The 6,092-nt window shown below is 41.0% G+C and overlaps 1 non-coding gene across 1 annotated transcript; it reads right to left on the reverse strand.

The window, feature by feature from the left end:
• Window positions 1-5,588: 5,588 nt before the first annotated feature.
• LOC132642969 (small nucleolar RNA R71) lies at window positions 5,589-5,694 on the reverse strand. Its single transcript, XR_009583436.1, has one exon. It is a non-coding gene; the product is annotated as a small nucleolar RNA R71 (small nucleolar RNA).
• Between the last annotated feature and the right edge of the window lie 398 nt (window positions 5,695-6,092).

Here is a 6,092-nt window from a genome sequence, read left to right on the forward strand (position 1 = left end):
GTCCGGTAGAGTCCTGTTTGTGGGTGTTAAGCCGGCCACACTTATAAACAAGAGGCTGCAGGGTATTTAAGAATCGATGACCTTTCTTTCTATCTTAGATAGTGCGATAGAGCCAGAGTCTAGGAGAGATCGTTTCTGACCCTTTTTTCCTTTAGGTAGGTGCAGACTGACAAAAGATGAAGAGATCAGTCTCGAACAGTGGGGGTGCTAAGAAAGCCCCCAGAGTAGATCCAGGACCGAGTAGGAGAAGCCTTAGTTATTCCATTGATACTGATCCCTCGGAGGACCCCTCAGAGGACAGTTATGACACGGATCCGTCTGAGGATTCGTTTGGGACACCGGAGGAGGATATTCCCGAGGCCGTACCAGCTGCTCCTGTGGTAGAAAACTACGTTAGACCAGCTACCCCGGTGAGCGTTACGGATTACTCTAACCCTTTATCCTGGCCGTCGGTAAACCAGGAGTTGCCTGATTATCCACAACCCTCGGACCCAGATGAAAGAGATGATGAAGGCCAGACGAGTAGATAGTGCCGATAGTGGAAAAATCCTGATGAAGAGCACACTTTGCTTTATAGCCCACCGGATCAGGCTAAGGACCGATCGACTACAGGTATATGAGAGACTTCTTTGGAATTTCCTATGTGTGCGCATTTACTGTAGGTTACTATTTAATAGGGACTAGTGAAAATCCTGAAGGGACCGATAACCAAGTATTTATGAGTAACTGCGATTAAGGTGTTGTTGCCACCATTGGGAATCTTGAAATCTAGAGTGGAAGTTAGTCGTACACACAGATGAAAGGTGAATATTGAGGATTTAAAAGGCCGAAATAGTAGTTGCGTAGTTGGAAGAGTAAGAGATCCTTTCTAATTCGGAGGGAGATGCATTACGAGAATGTATTGGAATCTGTTAGAACTTCAACTTGTTCTAGGTCATGTGAGGAAGGTCACACAGTAAGGTGGATGCGATCATACCGACACTAATGCACCGGATTTCATCAAAGCTTCAAGGTTAAGCGTGCTGGGGTGAGAGAAATACTAGGATGGGTGACTTCCCTGGGAAGTATATTAAGAGCTCTACAAATTCAGACATAAAAGGCAGATGAGAAATTAAAGTAACCTAAGGGAAATTGGAGTATGCGGAGTGGTTGGAAACCCTAAAAAATCGCGAATGACGCGACGGACTAAACCGGCAAAGAGAAAGAAGGTGCATCACCTCTCTAGAACTAGGATAAGTTTGAAAGGTATTCGGAAATACTTTGGAAGCGAGGCATTATTAAATATATGTATGTATGTGTATGACATCCCATACGCGGCTGCGTCAACCGATATGTGTGCTCCAGCAACCGACGCTGCTATATACTGAAGGCATTAATCGAACAGGGTATTGAAGTTCAAGTGACAAATGTTACCAAGTAAGTTGATGATATTTTCACCACAGTTAGAGTTGGAAAGTCCTAATGCAGTAAAATTAGGGGAAGGAAGAAAGTGAGTATATATAAAGTAAAGTGTAAGAAACGAGGGTGAGTGAAGTTTCCAAGAGAGACGACGGGCAAGGCAAGGGACTAATTGGATAAAATTTGAAGGTAGGCATACGAAAGGAATATTTCATGAACTTAGGGGTCGATACTATAAAATAACAAGTGGAGAAAGGCGCTCGAAGAGGAAGGATTTCAAGGAAGGTTTGAGGATGAAAGTAGGAAAGGTATACTAATGGGCTGATCGAAAGGAGAGGAGAGAAGAGAATAATGAATTAGCAAGCTAAACGGAAGGTAGTGCATCAATAACTTAGGATGAGGATAAAGAACATCGAGATTCGATTATAGAGGAGGCCGCCGGATATATGGGAAATATTCATCGGTGTGGACTAGCCTTGGCGGCAGGAAGGAGAATAAAAAAGAGAGTATTGCAGGGATTTCACGACACGAACAAGAAGTGGCAGGATACTGGAAGAATTACAACGCATAGATGGGATGCAAATAAGTAGTCAAGGAAAATTTTGGATAAGTGAGCTCCATGAGTAAAAGGGATTGATAATGGGAGCGGAAGAGTGTAGTATATTAACTCTCAATGATATATTATAGACGTAAAGTAAAACCGAAAACCCCCAGTAAGAAGAATTCCAGTGATAATAGTTGTGGAGGAAGACGAGAGACAAAAGGAGCAAGGTGTACGAGAGACAAAAGGAGCAAGGTGTGACCAAATGTTCCGTAAAATATTTTGATGGGTTCCAACGTCCCCATTAACCTATGGATTCGGGAAAATGTTCAGTCACAAAAGGTAGAAGTAGAAGGGCCTTAAAGAAGGTAGCGAGAATGGATCAGTAATGCATAAATGCTTCGTTTAAATGCAAAGCCCTCGACTGGCAGAAAGGAAAATAAGTCAAGCTATACGATGAGAGAACTCCAGTATTATAAGGGACCAAAGAGAATTGACGGATCGTTAGGGTCGGTCAATGACTACCGATGCTTGGGAATTATTAGTGTGTAAGAACACCCATAAAAGGAGGGAAGAGCAGATCTAATTCTGAAATGAGGTATATCATTGTCAAATTTCCAAAGAAAGAAAGAGGTTAGCTTAAAGAGGTCAAGATTCGGGACGTAATAGCGCATTAAGGATGTATTAAAAGGGAGCAAAAATGAATTAAAGAAAAGCAAACCACAAGCAGACATGAAAAAGGAATTATGGTGGATCAAGAAATACTTCATACGGACGTAAGATACGATATTTCTAGGCTTAGCGTATTCTAAAGAGTAATAAAGAGAATAAGGATGGTCTCTAAAATTATTTCACAGAGAATAATGGAAAAGACAACAGAAGGAAATCTTAGTGCCGGAAGAGATGACAATTGTAGCAAACGGAGCAGTGGTTGACAGTTTGCTAAATTCCAAAGGAAGGAAGAGCGTTGTTTGGCCATATCACCGGATATTAGGAAGCACCTCTTGGATCACTAATTACACTGAATGGGAGAGCATATACTACTGGAATTATAGGAACCATCCACGTGAAGTGATACCCAGCTAGAATAGGAAGGAGGCCACACTGGAAAGCTAACAGAGAAAAATGACTAACGAGGTAATCGCCGGTACAAGGAAATAGAAGGTAAATATATTTACGTTGCAAGAAAGTCGTAATAAAGTAAGAATTTCTATAGCCCTATGCTTCTGGAATTGTATCGCGAGGTTGAGGAAAGGAAATTAGGGGAAAAGTTTGGTAGAAATTCAAAGATGCGATGAGCTTTGAAATTAGTTTGAACTCGGATTATAGGTTGTTCCAATCAATATGCATCGTAGAATAATGAAAATGGTGAGGAAACATTATGTACATATGCATTTTGGATATCGTATGACTGGTTTTGGAAAGGAGTTGGGGAGGATAGCTCGAGGGGCATAACCATTATATTTACTAGCCATAAAGAGATATTGAGCAAATATTTGGGTTATCAGTGTGAGAGCGGCAGGGATGAGGATGTAAAGGATTAGAGAACTTGACTGAAGAACTGCACGGAGTCAATACAGTGTGAGTCTAAGATCAATGGGTACAAGAAGGGATAACGCGAGATGGCACCGAAGGAGTAAACGCTAAAAGGGCGCCGTATTTGCGCGAGGGAGCTGCCCAATGATGTACCGCGGATTTGTAGCACATTATACGCCTTTTTACTATGAATTTTGGTTGTTTTCAAGTAAGTCTGGTTCTCGTTAATATGTTTTGTTGTGTTTTAGGAAAACAATGGCCCAAAAGCAAAAAGCAAAGAACAAAAGAAAAATTGGCCAGAAATGAAGAATCGACGGTCCGTTGATTAGCTGATGAACCTTCCTTTGAAGCGTCGATAAGCTCGATTTTCCAGTGATGACAAAGTTAAAGATGACAAAGGACGGAGGCATCGACGAAGCGTCGAACTGATCGACGGTTCGTCGTTTGTATCGTCGAACAGGATCTCTCAACAAAAGGGGAAAAAGACGGAATACTCGACGGAGTGTCGAACTGGTCGACGAGACCGTCGAATGTTACACAGTGCTGAAGGTACAAAGGACGGAACACTCAACGGATCGTCGAACGATCGACGGTCCGTCGATCTTGCTATTCGGGGCACTTTTGTCAGTTTTCTGCTGTGCGTTTTTGGAGCCTATTTAAAGAACATTTTAGTTTTTTTGTTTGTATCTAGATTTTATTATACTCACTTAAAAAGTCCCATTGGTGGGTGAGCATTGAATACTCCCCTTTTGGGGCTTAGTGAAGACACAAGATTCCATTTTCCACCATCTTTATTACATTTGTAAGCTTTATGTCTCATTTATTGCTTATTACTTTTGAGACCATAATGTGTGAGTACTCCTTTAATCAAAGTTGTGGACCCAACTGATTGGTGCTATGTAATGGGTATCTAACATTATATATATATATATATATATATAATGGGTTGTGATGTGTTTTATTATTTCTTGTATTCATTGTTTTATAAGTGGTTGCAAACACTTGTTCATGCACAAACCGTAGTTTATTTGGAAAGATGAACTAGGGTGTGATTTGAAATAATATAACAAGGACTCGGGGCGCTAACCCTCATTTAATGAACTCTCTTAGGAATAAGATGAGTTCTACTTGGCATATTTAATCAACCTTATTTATAACTTTTTTGCATTTGGGAAAATCATGAAAAGAAATACTTTCTAACTATTGGAAAATATTAGAAAGTGTGTCAGAGATTAAGTGCATACATAACCGCGACCCATTAGAAATATATCATATTGACACCCATAGTATAACGTCTAATCATTGCGGGGACAGAACTTTGGTTCTCAAAATCCAAACAAATTCCAAACAGTTCAAAATAGCAAACACAAACCAAATCTCCTTTTTAAAATACTAGGAATAGGATTAAAGCCTTTAAAGACTAGTATCGCATACAGTTAGTACCCTTTTCTCTCTATATTCCCTGTGGAATTCGACCCCAACCTTGTTTGGGTTACTATATTTGACAATGTCCGCTTTACGCCATTAATAGGTGTAATTTGAGCGTATCAAATTTTGGCGCCATTGCCGGGGAGTACGGTTTAGAAATTACTGATTGTTGTGTACTCTTCTTTAAAACTTTTTCTATTCCATCACACCTCGTTTGCTGTTGTGGTGAACCAGGTGAACATGACAGGAAGACCGAATCGGAATCAAGGAAACCAAGGTGGACTCCAAGTGAACCCACCTGCACCAGAAGAGGATGAGGATGAAAATATATTCGCGGAATTCATCAATGAAGCTGATTATGCTTCTGCCGTGGTTCCTCCTAGAACTGAAAATGCTACCTTCAAAATTGATAGTTCTATCTATCAGCTGCTGAAACTTGAAGGTTATTTCCGAAATTCTTCGGAGGATTGTCCACTTCGACATTTGAAGAACTTCTTGCATGTATGTGCTCAACAATACCAAGGTGCTGTTTCTGCCGATGCATTTCGGTTACGGGTCTTTAAATATTCCTTGGCTGGCCAAGCCAGGGAATGGTCTGAAAAGCTCCCCAACAATTCTATTCACACGTGGAACGAGTTAGCCAATACATTTTTGAAGAAATGGTTCCCTCCAAGCAAAAAGGCTGAGCTTCGGGATAAGATCTTTAAGTTCAAACAACTTTCGGGGGAATAATTATATTCAGCATGGGAGCGTTTCAAGTATTATCTAGCTCAATCTCCAACTCACGAATTTCCGGATGCTATTCTTACGGAGAAATTCTACAAGGGCTTGGATACAATGAATCAGATTGATGTAAATACTGCCGCAGGAGGATGCTTCATGGACAAGTCATTTATCGTTATCACCCATTTTCTTGATAAGCTCACCACCCACAATCAAGCTTGGCACTCGAGTGATAGTGAAGTCCTGTCATATGGTAGTCCCTCTGCTACCGCGGTGGCCAAAGAAAATCATGAGCGAGATCATGCTTTTGCTCAATTGCAAACCACCGTGTATTTGTTGTCAAAGAGGCTTACGGAGAAAGAAGCTAAAAGTGTGAATGTTGTCGAAGAGATGCCACCTCATACTCCCGGAATGTACCAAGTCTCGGAGGAAGCTTATCTAGAGGGGCAGCCACAATGTGAGGATG

The sequence above is a fragment of the Lycium barbarum genome, chromosome 5 (genome assembly GCF_019175385.1).
Source record: "Lycium barbarum isolate Lr01 chromosome 5, ASM1917538v2, whole genome shotgun sequence".
NCBI lineage: Eukaryota > Viridiplantae > Streptophyta > Magnoliopsida > Solanales > Solanaceae > Lycium > Lycium barbarum.